The sequence below is a fragment of the Anguilla rostrata genome, chromosome 14, assembly GCF_018555375.3.
Source record: "Anguilla rostrata isolate EN2019 chromosome 14, ASM1855537v3, whole genome shotgun sequence".
NCBI classification, from domain to species: Eukaryota; Metazoa; Chordata; class Actinopteri; order Anguilliformes; family Anguillidae; genus Anguilla; species Anguilla rostrata.
In genome coordinates, this window is record NC_057946.1 from 581,336 (window position 1) to 596,263 (window position 14,928).

At 44.8% G+C, this 14,928-nt stretch overlaps 1 long non-coding RNA gene across 1 annotated transcript; it reads left to right on the forward strand.

The window, feature by feature from the left end:
* The first annotated feature begins 3,059 nt into the window (after positions 1–3,059).
* On the forward strand, positions 3,060–4,285 carry LOC135239427 (uncharacterized). Its single transcript, XR_010325369.1, has 2 exons — positions 3,060–3,308; positions 3,508–4,285. It is a non-coding gene; the product is annotated as an uncharacterized LOC135239427 (long non-coding RNA).
* The last annotated feature ends 10,643 nt before the right edge of the window (positions 4,286–14,928 follow it).

The window sequence follows — 14,928 nt, forward strand, 5'->3', positions numbered from 1 at the left end:
GCCTGTGCAGGTTATTGGGAGGGAGCATAAGAGGATGTGAGCTTGGGGTTAAAAATACATTCCAGTTACACCCACAGCCGAACAACACTCTACACCTTTTGCATGCATTGTGTTAACGACTGATTTAATGTCTGTTAATAGCATTCATTTCATATTTGAACACAAGTTAGGCTACATTTTAACTAGGGGTGGGTCACAGGGAATTAATTAGCTCATCAGCGGTCCGTGGGACCCAGGATATTTGGGAACGCTTGAAACATGGAATGAGAATATTTCACCCCCCCCCCACCCCCCACCCCACCCCCCAGGTCATCTATATTTCCCTTTTCTAAGATACGCTGGGCTTACTCTATTTCCTGGCAACAGATTAATATACTCTCACCCAATATCAGCTTCATTAAAGAGATTAAAGAGATCATTTCAGCAGTGAGTTACAGACTGCATAATTGTGTCTGTGGGATGTAGTTGCTGATTAAAATGGCTGTCTCTGCCTCCATCACAACAGCAGGGTATGGAGCGATTCTGTACTTTTCCATACAAGCCAGAATGCTTGGCTGTTTGGATGGAAAAGGTAACTATTAAAGGGATAGTCTACTTTCTGGAGTTTTTTTGTTTGTTGATATTTCAGTTTTAGTGTCTGCTGTTGATTGGCCCAGACAGTTTGTTTTGTATGATGAAGGACATTTTAGATACTTACAGAAGTTTCTCATGAGCAGCCAGCTTCACAGTGTCAGCAGGTTTGTGGTTTGTGGCATTAAATGCACCTCAAGCTGCTCCTCTCTGATTGTCATTGATGCCCATAAACTAGCCCAGGTAAAGGTGACAGGCCATGGAAACTTCTCTGTATAATATCCTTTATCACACCCATGGGCCTGGGCCCGAATCATCCCTTTAAAAAAGAAAACTAACAGTGACATTTCTGGTGAAGAATGCAAAGACGTTTTTAGTGTGAATTTTACGGGAAGCACAAAGGGGGGGTTGTGATGTCACACCCTGGGGTCCTTGTTTCTGTGCAGGCACACGCACAGCTGTCCTGCTTTGGCCTTGTGGCTTTCTGTTACCTGTCAGCGTGCAGGTGACTGAGGCTGTATAGCTGGGTATGTTCCATGGAAGCAATAAACGGATCCTATCGCTCAATGTTCAGATGCCTCGTACAAGTGCTTCAGAACTCAATTATTCACAAATTATCTGCTGAACCCTTTCTGTCTGATTACTTTACAGCTTTTGTCAGTTAATTTAGTTTTCAACATTTAAATGAATCCATTTAAGTATTCCCCTCCCAAGGAGATTGAAGTGCTTCGGCACTTTTGCAAATAGGCTAGCCAGGAGACTGAAAACTCTTTTTGAGTTAAGTTACTTAAATGCTGTAATTGAACTATGCAGCAGAGTTTTGATGTTTAAAACAGCCAAAGTAATGGAAGGGCTCGGTGGTGCATCTGTAATATTTACCAATACGAAAGGCCAAATTGTTCTTTTTTTACTTGGTACATTACAGCAGTGCTTTTTGCTGTGTTGAATGGGAAGACACTATCATATGCAGCTCTGCTTCTCAACCCTGTTCCTTGAGATCTACAATCCTGTAGGTTTTCATACTAACCCTAATAAAGCACACCCTATTCCACAGCTACGGGTCTCACTGAGCTGCTAATTAGCAAAGTCAGGTGTGCCAAATTATGACTGAAACAAAAACATACAGGATGGCAGATCTCCAGGAACAAGTTATACACTGATATACAATGTATGTGGTGCTTTCTACCAAAACTGACATGATTTCCAGAATGGCTTGCAGGTCATAGGCATTTCTCAGAGTGCTCTGTAGGCTATAAATATTTCTCGGATTGCATTTCAGGCAGCTGTAAACATTTCCCTCTTGGGACACTTAGATCAATTGTCTCTTCAGCTCCTCCTAGGAAAAATGAAGTTACTGTGCTCTGTTCATTCCGAGCTCATTGAATCTTGGAGGCATTTTAAAAATGTGCTTTGGCAATATGATATTCAGCTCATTGGTCTACATCCTGCTCTCTGCGTGAGTCATTGCATGAGCTCATCAGTTCAGGCCAGGAATGGGGCATTGGATCGCTCACTGGAGAATGGCATTTTGATTACGTACAAGTAAAGCAGCAGTGTATTAGTGTACAAAACATCATGGGCACCTACACTTTCCATGGCTGCCCTAGTTGGACACCATGGACCCTTCTGGATTTAACTAAAAATGCACTTCAGTGTAGATGATGGGCAGCAGGCTGGTGGAAGAGGGGTTCTAAGCCTCGGGGTCACTGGGGCATGGGGTGTGTTTGTGTGCCATTCAGAGGTAGATGCACAAGACAAAAAAACGAAAGGGCCTTCGAGTGGGGTATGGTAGCAGGTGGTTTTTTGTTGAATCCGTACAGAAATAAAACATGCTACAACATACAGTAAATATGTGGACTTTATGAAACATTTTATTATATTTATATAAATGTGGAAACTTTGTAAATTCTCTCATTGCAATATATTGGCAATCTTTTAGATTCAAATGCAGTGTGTGTTTCATTTCCGTACCAGTCAACTGTACTAAGAGCTAAGAGGCTCTTTACCTGAAGGTGTACCGTTACACACTACAGGTAATGTACAGAGCAGGGTTACTCACAGCTGGCCCTCAAGGCCAGCAATGCTGCTGGTTTTCTTTTCTACCTGACAATTATTTATTTTTTTTAGGGCTTTTTCAGCTTTATTTGATAGGAAAGAGACAGGAAGAATTAGGAGGAGAGAGAGGGAGAGACGTGCAACAAAGATTGGCGATCGGTTTCGAACCGCCGACGTCGTGGCTCGCATTGAGCATGCGGTTAGCGCTCTACAGGCTGCGCCACTAGAGGCCCCCTTCTACCTGATAATTGATTGATTAATGCCACTGATTGGCCAGCGATTGAAATCACCTGGTGTCCCAGCTTTAAATCAGTCCTGATTATAGGGGAAGAAGGAGAACCAGCAGCAGTACAGGGCTGGATTTGAGCTTCGCAGGTGTGGAGTACAACCAAAGGCAGATGTCCCAGCTAAGGAGTTCTGCAAAATAAGTACAGACGCAGTACTTGTTGGCGGGGCTGGGTCTAGGCGTAGGCAACGTTGGCAGCCGTCTTGGGGTGTCTCGTGAAGGTGCAGTATGCGTACAGCAGGGCGGGGCGCCATGGCGCACGTTCACCGAAGGCCTCTCATGGCCGCGCTAGGTTCCATGCGCTAATAACCCCTCTCTCTCTGGTGCCGGCAGCATGCTGCGGAATGACAGGCAGTTTAAAGGGACGTCCACATCCACACGCGACTTGGAGATGAACGTGTATATATTTAATCACTGGAGGTCTTACAGCCAAATTACATTTGTTTTCATGCCAGTTTTCAGAAGGTGCCTATGAACCATGTCTTGTCACCAAAACATGGCGGAACTTGAAATTCGATACGTTTCACATATTTAGGTAAAACACTTTACTCATGAAATTGAAAGCTTGTAAAATATGCTTTTGTTCCCTTTGTCAGGCTGCAGTTGAAAGGCTTTTGCTGAATGAACGGGGCCTTTCCAGATTCCACACGCCCATACCTGCTGATAGCTTCTTAAAGTCCAAACAAAGGTGTACAGATAAAATTTCACCTACCAAGATCTTGTTTCTGAGAATAATAGCCTTCCTGCCAGCGAATGGCTCTTTGTTTAGAAGCAGAACTGAGCCCGTGCTGGGCGGGGCCCCTGACGGAACCTCTGATCAACTGTAAACACCGCTGATAACTGAAACTTTGAAATCCCACCGTTTGTTAGTTTTTATTGCCCTGTAGATTTGAGAGGCCCCGGGCGGCGCTCCTGCCAACAGAAACTGGGCCGTGCGACGGGCCGCTGAGATCTGCGTGTATAGCCCGAGCCATAAATAGTTTGCCTTGGCCTTGTGTCAGAGATCAAAGAACGCCAGGAATCCAGGGCCTTCCTGGGACTGAGCATGTGATGCGTGCATGTTACACTGTTGCCATGGTGAGGATCTCCTGGGTTCCATCTGGGGGCACTCATCTGAAGAATTAAATATTTTTTGAAAATACTGAATTGAATTGCTTTTAAGATTATTTGTCTTGCAAATATGGATGTATATAAGCCATGCATCATTTTCATTTGAGATAAGTAGACACTTTAAAAATGTATAAATATTTATTTTGTATTCACCAGCCCAGCATTTGTCCACATTTATCCAAATTGGAAGTGAGTGACTATTTTGGTTTTCCTTACAGTTGGTTTTAAATATGATACTTTGATAATAGGTTATAAACCTAAGAAGCACACTAACTTCACAGCAACTATTTTTTTGTGGCAAATGTAACTGTGGTTTTGAAATACAGATTTGTTATATTGTACTGGCTATTCATGATGTGCTAGAGTGTCAATAATTGCACAGGTATTACATCACAGAGGAGAGGAGGTGCCAGTGCAGGTAACATGACCCATTTTAACCTTCCTATGAGGACTGATGCAGGTTAACAGGTTAGATAACTTCATAGCCAGTGTCCAAACACCTCTCTCTCTCTCTCTCTCACTCTCACTCTCTCTCTCTCACACTCACTCATACACGCTGAAGTTTGTGTATACAGCTTTGATCAGCCTATCACAGTCACATTCATCATTAATTAATCAAACTGACGTCAAAATCAAGCTGTATACAAAATCCAGATGCTGTGCATACTTTGACATATCTGGCACTGATATAGCCGTGCAGCTCTTCTGATTCCCAGTTTTATAAATAGCTCCTGTATATCAGCCCTTAAGTAAATATTTGAGAGAGGAGGCACCTTCCTGTGATGTGGGGTTTATTAAACACGGTCCAGTCTGGGGCCCTGTGCAGGAACACGCGCAGTACATTTCCACCGCGCCCGCCTGGCCCTCGGGCTCCATGTCGCGACAAACGCTTAGCAGACTGTGCTGGAGCCCGAGAAGCGCTGTGTATGGGACAGGAGTCAGAGACGCGCTCTGTGTGGGACAGGAGTCAGAGACGCGCTCTGTGTGGGACAGGAGTCAGAGACGCACTTAATGTGGAACAGGAGTCAGAGACGCGCTCTCTGTGGGACAGGAGTCAGAGACGTGCTTAATGTGGGACAGGAGTCGGAGACGCGCTCTGTGTGGGACAGGAGTCAGAGCGCGCAATGTGGGACAGGAGTCAGAGACGCGCTCTGTTTTGGGACAGGAGTCAGAGACGCGCTTAATGTGGGACAGGAGTCAGAGACGTGCTTAATGTGGGACAGGAGTCAGAGATGCGCTCTGTGTGGGACAGGAGTCAGAGGCGCGCTCTGTGTGGGACAGGAGTCAGAGGCGCGCTTAATGTGGGACAGGAGTCAGAGACGCGCTCTGTGTGGGACAGGAGTCAGAGACGCGCTTAATGTGGGACAGGAGTCAGAGACGCGCTCTGTGTGGGACAGGAGTCAGAGACGCGCTCTGTGTGGGACAGGAGTCAGAGACGCACTCTGTGTGGGACAGGAGTCAGAGACGCGCTTAATGTGGGACAGGAGTCAGAGACGCGCTCTCTGTGGGACAGGAGTCAGAGATGCGCTCTCTGTGGAACAGGAGTCAGAGATGCGCTCTCTGTGGGACAGGAGTCAGAGACGCACTCTGTGTGGGGCAGGAGTCAGAGACGCGCTCTCTGTGGGACAGGAGTCAGAGACGCACTCTGTGTGGGACAGGAGTCAGAGACGCGCTCTCTGTGGGACAGGAGTCAGAGATGCGCTCTCTGTGGAACAGGAGTCAGAGATGCGCTCTGTGTGGGACAGGAGTCAGAGACGCGCTTAATGTGGGACAGGAGTCAGAGACACGCTTAATGTGGGACAGGAGTCAGAGACACATTCTGTGTGGGACAGAACGGGAACCTTTGGCTCATGCCAGTTTTGGCGCTGTTAAGGGAGATCACGGAGCAGCTGTGGAATGCGGAGCTCTCATATTTTCCAGGTGTATCCTGGGAAACTCTGGAGAGAAGTGATCATGGATCTTACGCGTGAACTGACACCTTTGCATTCTGAAATGTGATCGTACGAAAACTTGTGAGAAAACAGGACACCACCCTTAAAGACCAGATACAATTCATCAACCGCATGAAGTTCGAATCTATAACTCTACACAGAGTACAGAATGTCAATAAACCTTTAATCAGGACAGTAATTTTCTGAGAACGGCAATTTGAGATTTTTTGCTATGGAGATGATGCCACCTAGAGCTACCATAGCATACTGGAGTGTTATTGCAGACACCTCCTGTGGACACACAGGAATTTTCACTTTAGTTCTGTTTTGTTTGTGTAGGCAGATACAGAGCTGTCGCTATGCAACAACAAAAATAGATTGTGAGGTAATTTAGCTGGCTAGCAGGTCTATTATACATCAAAAGAAACACTCTCCGAAAGGTAGATTTGTGAGGTGCACCAGAAGTTGGGTATTTATCCCTTTTAATGATGTTCAGTCTTTATGTTCAAGTTATAATGAGAGAAGGTCAGTGTGTGAAACACTGTGTGAAACTCAAGTGTTTTTTTGGCAGTGAGCTTCTCAGAGTATACATTTCTACTGCTTTCCACTTAACAGTCCCTTGAACAAGAGAAGAAAAAACAAGAATAGCTTGCTGATTACTGTTTTAAATCATTAAATAACGGTTTGCAGGTGTAATCCAATCATGGTAATATATAATTATGGCAGTTGTACTTACATTTAAATGGTACCTATAATGGATTCCTGTAATTACTGAAACGTAAAAAAAAATCTTCCCACCAGGATTATAATTTGTCCATTTTTTTTGAAGTTCATTCAGATCTGCAATTGGACCCTTGGATTTTAGTTAGAGATTTTAGCCATACCTGTAAATTCTGTTGTCATTTTCTTTTCACCAAAATGATAACTGCTGGAAGCATTTTACAAGGCATTATCAAGTCCAGATTTAAGATTTGTTCATCCTTGGAAAGAGAAGAATCTAATATTTGAATCCTGGTGGTAATGGTCTGAAAAACGTCCTGATGCAGGTATGGGCTCCCGATGCGGGTTTGGGCTCCTGATGCGGGTTTGGGCTCCTGACACGGGTATGGGCTCCTGACGCAGGTTTGGGCTCCTGACGCAGGTTTGGGTTCCTGACGCAGGTTTGGGTTTCTGACGCGGGTTTGGGCTCCTGATGCGGGTATGGGCTCCTGATGCAGGTTTGGGTTCCTGATGCAGGTATGGGTTCCTGATGCAGGTTCGGGTTCCTGTCACGCATATGGGCTCCTGACGCAGGTTTAGGTTCCTGTCGCGGGTTTGGGTTCCTGATGCAGGTTTGGGTTCCTGATGCAGGTATGAGTTCCTGATGCAGGTATGGGTTCCTGACGCGGGTTTGGGTTCCCGATGAGGGTTTGGGTTTCTGACGCAGGTATGGGTTCCTGACGCAGGTTTGGGTTTCTGACACAGGTTTTGGCTCCTGTCGTGGGTTTGGGTTCCTGATGCAGGTATGGGTTCCTGATGCAGGTTTGGGTTCCCGATGCAGGTTTGGGTTTCTGACGCAGGTATGGGTTCCTGACGCTGGTTTGGGTTCCGGACCCTGAACGCGCCAGTGGCACTACAGGGAGACTCGACTGGCACATTACACACCAGTGCCCCCTGCTGGCCAGTCCAGTACCTGCCAGCCTGTTGATTGTTAAGCTGCACACAGACTCTCTTCCTCCAGCCCTTGTCTGTGCGGCGTGTGGTCATGTGCTCATCCGTGCGGGTTTCAGGATTGAGTGCTGATGGGGGGCTTAAAGTATTTACACTGGGAGTGGGTCATCATTTCGTATAAAGACTGAAACCCTAAAAAGCACAGAGGGGTGAGCCGTGCTGCTGCAGTTTGCGGGACATCGACTGCCCGCCCTTCTTCCAGTCCCCTGCTTGGCTGCAGGTTCGATCCCCAGCCAAAACACATTCTGCACCGTGATCCATTCCAAATAAAGCAGAGCTATCCTCCTAAGACCCCGCAGTTCATGTCTGTCCCTGCAGGGGGCATGAGTCTCTGCTCGTAATCTCAAGAACCAGATATTCTACTGCGCTGAAACCCACACCACAAGGGACGCTCAATATGAAATATAATAAGTAATATTTTTTAAAATGTTCTTGCTGCAACAAGTTTTTGTCAGCTGGGACACTTTGTATTTAAATTGTATGACGGGGGCATCCTGTCATACAATTTAAATACTTAAGCTTACTTTCCTGCTGGGTCTCTGGCAGACGTGACAGGAGGACAGACTGTCAGGTCTCTTTAGAAAGAATCCCGGAGGATGAAGAGGAGAGGTAGAGGAGAGCGAGCCGTTGTTTGGCTGTCAGGGCTGCAAGGCGGCTCATCCGGGTGTCAGATTAAACGCACTGTTTAAAACCTCTGCATTAATCTGCATTAATCTGGCGCCTTGTATCTTAATAAGGACTGCTCTGCTCGCAGCCCTGCGGTATCTCAGTGTGGCTTCTGCCAATGAAAATTTGTTTTCATCAAGCAGCTGACTCTCATGGCTATGGTTGACCGCTCTTTAAAATACCCACGGGTTTGTGTTTGGATTCCATTACTCATGCAGGTTAATAAATGCTTTCATGTCTGGAAAGCTGTTCTGTTGATGGCAGACATGTACCTGAACCCGTTCAGGGGATGTCCCTATGGATATCTGTAGTAGTGAGGTTTGGTCGGGTTTATTCAGAACAATACAGTTCAACAACCAATCAGAATTCTGTACTGCTGTCGAGCCCAATTTAGTGAAATAACATAAACAATGGTTGGGAAATAAATTATATATATTCATTGGCTATGGCACTGAATATGTGAATAGGCTAACCAAAATCAATAAATTGCATAATATGATGAATAATATTGTACCATTCTAATCCGAGGAAACGATAATTCTGCAATGGTGAAACAAAGGTTAACAGTACTAGCATTTAACAAAGGTTCATTCGTGTTGTGACACGCGACCCTATAATACATGGTTAGTTTGTTTAATCAGACTCTTCACATGATGTTTTAACAATGTAAAACAACAAGGTGAGGGAATTAGCTATTCCGACCAACACACACATAGCAAATCGAACACGACAGCAGTAATATTACCTAATCAGGTATTACACATTTTACACTATACTATTGTCAGTGTTAAATAAATGCTTTACAATGCTTAACGGCAATTAAGAAGGAGGCCAGAACTTAATTCTGTTAGGTGATGTCAGCTCGTCAGCTCGTCCAAGGACCCTAGCAGGTGTGCAGGGACTCGGGAAACTTTTTCTTTGATGTTGGGGTCAAGGCAGGCTCCAGTCAAGATGACTTGGGTCTGGGCCACAAGGAGAATACGGAGGAAAAGTCTGTTGATACTTGTTCCTCAAAACAGCTGTCGATGGGGAATAGACCAGGCTGATTTATTTTGCGGGTGGTGGAAGGCCAACTCGGGCAGTTCTCCATGATCAGATGAGATGCTTGTTGAGGCACGCCGAGAAGTCTGTCAATTTCCTCAGGGTGCCTGTTCGGGTAGAAAGGGCCTTAACCCTCAGAGAAAAGTTGTAAAGTTTTGGTGAGTTTTTATGCTTACAGAAAAGCATGATGCAAAGGAGTCCCATGTGTGACCCCCGTAACGTGCTTGGTGTGTTATGTATTTCCAGGTCAGTGTTGTAAATGAGAATTTGTTCTCAATCACTTTTACCTGGTTAAATAAAGGTTAAATAAATAAATAAATTATTTTGGGCACAAAAACTATTTGTGGTATTGGAGAGGGCAATGAAGCATGGATAGATAAAACGTTTTGTTTAACCTGTTAAATCGGCCCCCAATTCCTCCTAAAAAGGGGGTGCTCCTTGCCCCAAGCTGATGCCTAATTGATCAAGCAGAGAGTTTATTGCAGGGTCACCAGAGGAAGGGGACAGGCACGTCATTACTCCTAGGTTAACCAGAAAAAGGTAACGGTGAACCGGACTCAGCGGAGGGTCTGTCCCGTGGTCAGGAAGCCAGAGGCCACAAATGTTCCTGTATGTAGTTATATATTGTTACACAGTTCTGTGGCCAAAACCTGACCTTGTCTTTGTTCTCTTCCTCACTGTGACACCCAGCATTGATTTATAGCGTCACGCTATCGTTTCTCCACTCAAACAGCCCACACGGTGAGATTTAAGAGCCTGCTGTAGGCAGGGCTGAGATAGAATTTCTGGGGCATTGTACCTGTATGGTCACGGGTGATAAAAATGTCCAGTGTTAAATCCCGACAGCTGCTACATGGCAGCCATTTATCAGATATCACATGTCAGCTATCTTAAAGGGACAATGCCTTGTGCATTTGAGGTGCAATTGCAGTGTTCCGATCCTGTCACTGCAATAGCTGAATTCCTGATGTTTTAAGAAAATTTGCTACAGCATTTATTAAGAATTTTCAAACACGTGGTTAATCAATCGGCCATTAGAGAGGGAGTTTTGGGACACAATGTGACACATCCTGTAAGGAGGACATTCTATTCATTAATGTGGACGATATGTAAGATTAAATCTCAAATGAAAATGAATAAACATGGGAAAAAAACATGAGATTCCATTCAGTGAGTGCACACAGCCCCATACTTTTAATTACAGCCACACGACCCTACAAATTGAATTGCAACCACATACCCCGGCCTGGCTCGGCCCAATTAGAGCAGACCTGGTCATTCTGCGCTCGTGCCGCAGGGCGAGCTTCACATTCCTCTGGTGTGTAAACTCTTTCCGGCCTTGTGAGGACGTGTGAGTGAAATACTGAGCGCTGCAGCAGAACTGAAGAATTCTGCACGCATGCGCTGCCTCAGACGAGACCCTGACCCTGGCGCTGTCTCTGCACGCATGCGCTGCCTCAGACCAGACCCTGGCGCTGTCTCTGCACGCATGCGCTGCCTCAGATCCTGACCCTGGCGCTGTCTCCCTTCCTCACCACCTACGCAACCCAGCTCCTGGTTCAAGCGATGGTCCTGTCCCGCTTGGACTACTGCAACTCGCTACTGGCTGGTCTGCCAGCATCCGCCATCAGCATCCTGCCTCAGACAAGACCCTGACCCTGGCCCTGTCTCTGCACACATGCGCTGCCTCAGACCAGACCCTGACCCTGTCTCTGCTGGAATGCCACAAAAATGCAATTTTCTGCACTTCTCAGACTGGCCTGTGGGGGGAGCTCTTGCTCTGTTTCAAGGCTCCCACTGTGCTGACTACGGGGAGGCCAGCTACCTGGGCAGCTAATGCTCTGTGACAGGTGTAAAATCAAACAAAATTGGCCGTGAAATGTTTTGTCAGATATTTGGTCAAATAGGTTTCTACATAATTACATAATGGAGAGAAAGGAGAAGATACAAGTTTATGCAGCATATCATTTAATCTCTTTTAGCAAAAAAAAAAAAAAAAAGTGTGAATATACCCGGCACATAGGGCCCTGTGTAGGGCCCTGGCCTTAAGCTGGACCCCTGGCCCCTCAGTCCCTGAGGCTGAGTGTGTCTGAGTGTGTCTGAGTGTGTGAGAGTGTGGGAGACTGTATGAAAGTGTGTGTGTGTGTGTGTGTGTGAGATTGTCTGAGTGTGTTTGAGCGTGTGCGAGTGTGTGAAAGTGTGTGTGAGTGTGTTTGAGTGTGCCTGAGTGTGTTTGAGAGCATGTGTGTGTGAGTGTGTTTGAGTGTGCCTGAGTGTGTTTGAGCGTGTGAGAGTGTGTGAGTGTGTCTAAGTGTGTTTGAGCATGTGAGAGTGTGTGAAAGTGTGTCTGAGTGTGTTTGAGTGTGTGAGAGTATGCCTGAGTGTGTTTGAGAGCGTGTATGTGTGTGAGTGTGTTTGTGTGTGTCTGAGTGTGTTTGAGCGTGTGAGAGTGTGTGAGTGTGTCTGAGTGTGTTTGAGCATGTGAGAGTGTGTGAAAGTGTGTCTGAGTGTGTCTGAGTGTGTTTGAGTGTGTGAGAGTATGCCTGAGTGTGTTTGAGAGCGTGTATGTGTGTGAGTGTGTCTGAGTGTGTTTGAGCATGTGAGAGTGTGTGAAAGTGTGTTTGTGTGTGCCCTGAGTGTGTGTGAGTGTGTAAGAGTGTGTTTGAGTGTGTCTGAGTATGTCTGAGTGAGCCTGAGTGTGTGTGAGTGTGCCCTGAGTGTGTGTGAGTGTGTAAGAGTGTGTCTGAGTGTGTTTGAGCATGTGAGAGTGTGTGAAAGTGTGTTTGTGTGTGCCCTGAGTGTGTGTGAGTGTGTAAGAGTGTGTTTGAGTGTGTCTGAGTATGTCTGAGTGAGCCTGAGTGTGTGTGAGTGTGCCCTGAGTGTGTGTGAGTGTGTAAGAGTGTGTTTGAGTGTGCCCTGAGTGTGTGTGAGTGTGTGAGAGTGTGTTTGAGTGTGCCCTGAGTGTGTGTGAGTGTGTGAGAGTGTGTTTGAGTGTGCCCTATCTCTCCCTCCCTCTGTAGCCATGGAAACCTGCTGTAAAGGGCTCTAGTGATGTACACAATCCCTGCAGCTCTGCTGGAAATAAGCACCATAAACCAGGAGTCATGCCATAAACACATAAACCCACCTGATCACAGCAACAGTGCGCCTGAGCATGGAAAGACCGAGTTTACCGCGCCATCCTGACTCAGATCTCTCAAACCTTTATTGCCTTTTTTTCCCCCACCGAGTGAAAATACATCTCCGCTTTCAGTGTGTTACTTTTCCAGTTACATTGTTCATTTTGTCTGAATCCCGTGAGCCGCAGATAATTTGTCACATGCAGCCTTAGGCATCCTTTAAGCCTTCTGAGGACACGTGATGTTGTGAACACGCTGCTGGACTGATGCGCTTTCCTGGCGGCTCACAGAGTTATCTATGAAACGCGAGAGAGTCTGACACAGACCACAGGCAGCGCACCAGCCCTGCGGGCCCAGGGGGAGTTCTCACAGAGGCAGGCGTTAGGTTTGGCCACGAACGCGTGAGTGGCTGAAAGAGGAGTTCAATGTGAAGGCTAGTTTTACGCCTGGGACACTGACATGACGGGTAGAGTTTGTGCCTAAACGCAGTATCTTCTCCAAAGATCAGCAACTACACACACGGCTGTGCTGTGTAACTCTGGTTCTTCTACATTATGGAACTCAACTAGTATCTATGGTTCTTGATTAATTCAGGGATGTTTTCAGAAATCAGAAATTTTAACATTTTTTTACATTTTAAAGTAGGCAAATTAGGTACTTAATCATTAAATATGCACATTATGGTGATTACCTTTTATGATCAGTGAATGAAGTCTGATTTTTCTCGTGTTATTGTGATAAATAACTCAGTAGTTGGCAATCTACTTATGAATATTGCTATTTTAACATGAATATTCAAAAACTAATTTAGTGGCTGTATCTACTTTTATAGTTGAGAGAAACTCTTAGAGAAAATGGCTGTTAAAGATAAATATGTGCTTTGCACAGATGGTGGAGCTGGTAAATAATCATTGGAAATAACGATGAATATTTAGTACGTTTTATTAAACTAGCGTAGTAATAAATGTAAGACATCAGAATATCTCAAAAAATATATGGAAACCAAAACCTCTCATTTCTACCTTACATTTAAACATTCAAGCAAGGCAAGTCAATAAAAATGTAACATTCAAGCAAAGCAAGTCAACATGCCATTTGATGCAAGGCGACAAAAAGCACACAGGTCTACCTTCCTTTCTAGGAAAGCTGCTCACTGATGCCCCCAAGAGGTCTGGCTTAAAGTCACAATGCTGTTCATCTAATTATATTCTGTTTTATCAGTATCAATATTTTATACATGTTCCAAAGTTCACATTAACGATACAGACACCGGGTTGTGGGTAACACTGTACATGCTACACAGTTCACCTTAACGATACAGACACGGGGTGGTGGGTTATGCTGTACATATTACACAGTTAAGGTATGCAATAAGCAGTTTTAAATTAAGTGTCATTTGCCTTTTTTTGGACAGATGGGGAGAAAGGTAAAAGTAATGGGAGGGAAGGTGATTAAATTGTTAAATTGTTCCCAGAATTTCTGTGTGTGTGTGTGAACTTGTAAAACTATCTTTGTCGTGACCAAATGTCCCCACAAGGATAGAAAGATGAGGAAAATTGTGCTTTGTGGGAACCTTTTGCTGGTCCCCACAAGGTCAAGAGGCTGTTTTAGGGTTAGGACTTAGGGTTAGGGTTAGGATTACAATTAGTTTAAGGTTAGGGTTAAGGTTAGGCATGTAGTTGTTGGGGTAAGGGTTAGGGTTAAAGGTTACGGAACGTAGTCAATGGGAAGTCCCCACAAGGATAGCAGTACGGGACTCTGTGTGTGTGTGTGTGTCTACCTGTCTGTCTGCCTTTTTAACTGACTTAAAGAACTGCCAATGTTGTGAGAGCAATCTATATGTCATGCTGTGAAACAAGCCATGGTGATACAGTATAAGCAATATATTCCATTACTTAAATTATTTTATTTACGTATTTTATTAATGTAGACATACATACATTAATACATACAACAAGAATCAGTTCACAATGAAGAAACTTAAAAAAAAAAAAAAGAACACACATTTCTGGTTGTTTAAATTTCCCTAAGGAAGGTATTTGGTTGAAAATCTTAAAGATCGTGCTAAATTAAACGACATCTGTTGAAAGGCCCGCAATTGGATTAGTTATTATACCTGAAATAAATTTATACATTTCAGCCAGTTAAAATATTGATATTTAACCAAATTTGTATATGGAGGGTGGGGAGGGTTTGCTTTTTTTAGGCTTGTTTTTAAAAACATGTTTTTGTCATTCTGAAATGAATCAAACAAACATGACACCCAAGTGAACATAAAAATGTTCAAATATTCATTTTTATTTGTTGACATTTACTATCCTCAGAAAACCTAGTCTGTGTTTGGACGGAATGCATCCAGAGGAATACTCCTGAGATGGGAATCTTTTGTAAGAGAGTCCCTTCTGAGAGTTAAATGAGGAAACCATTATTATCTGATAGG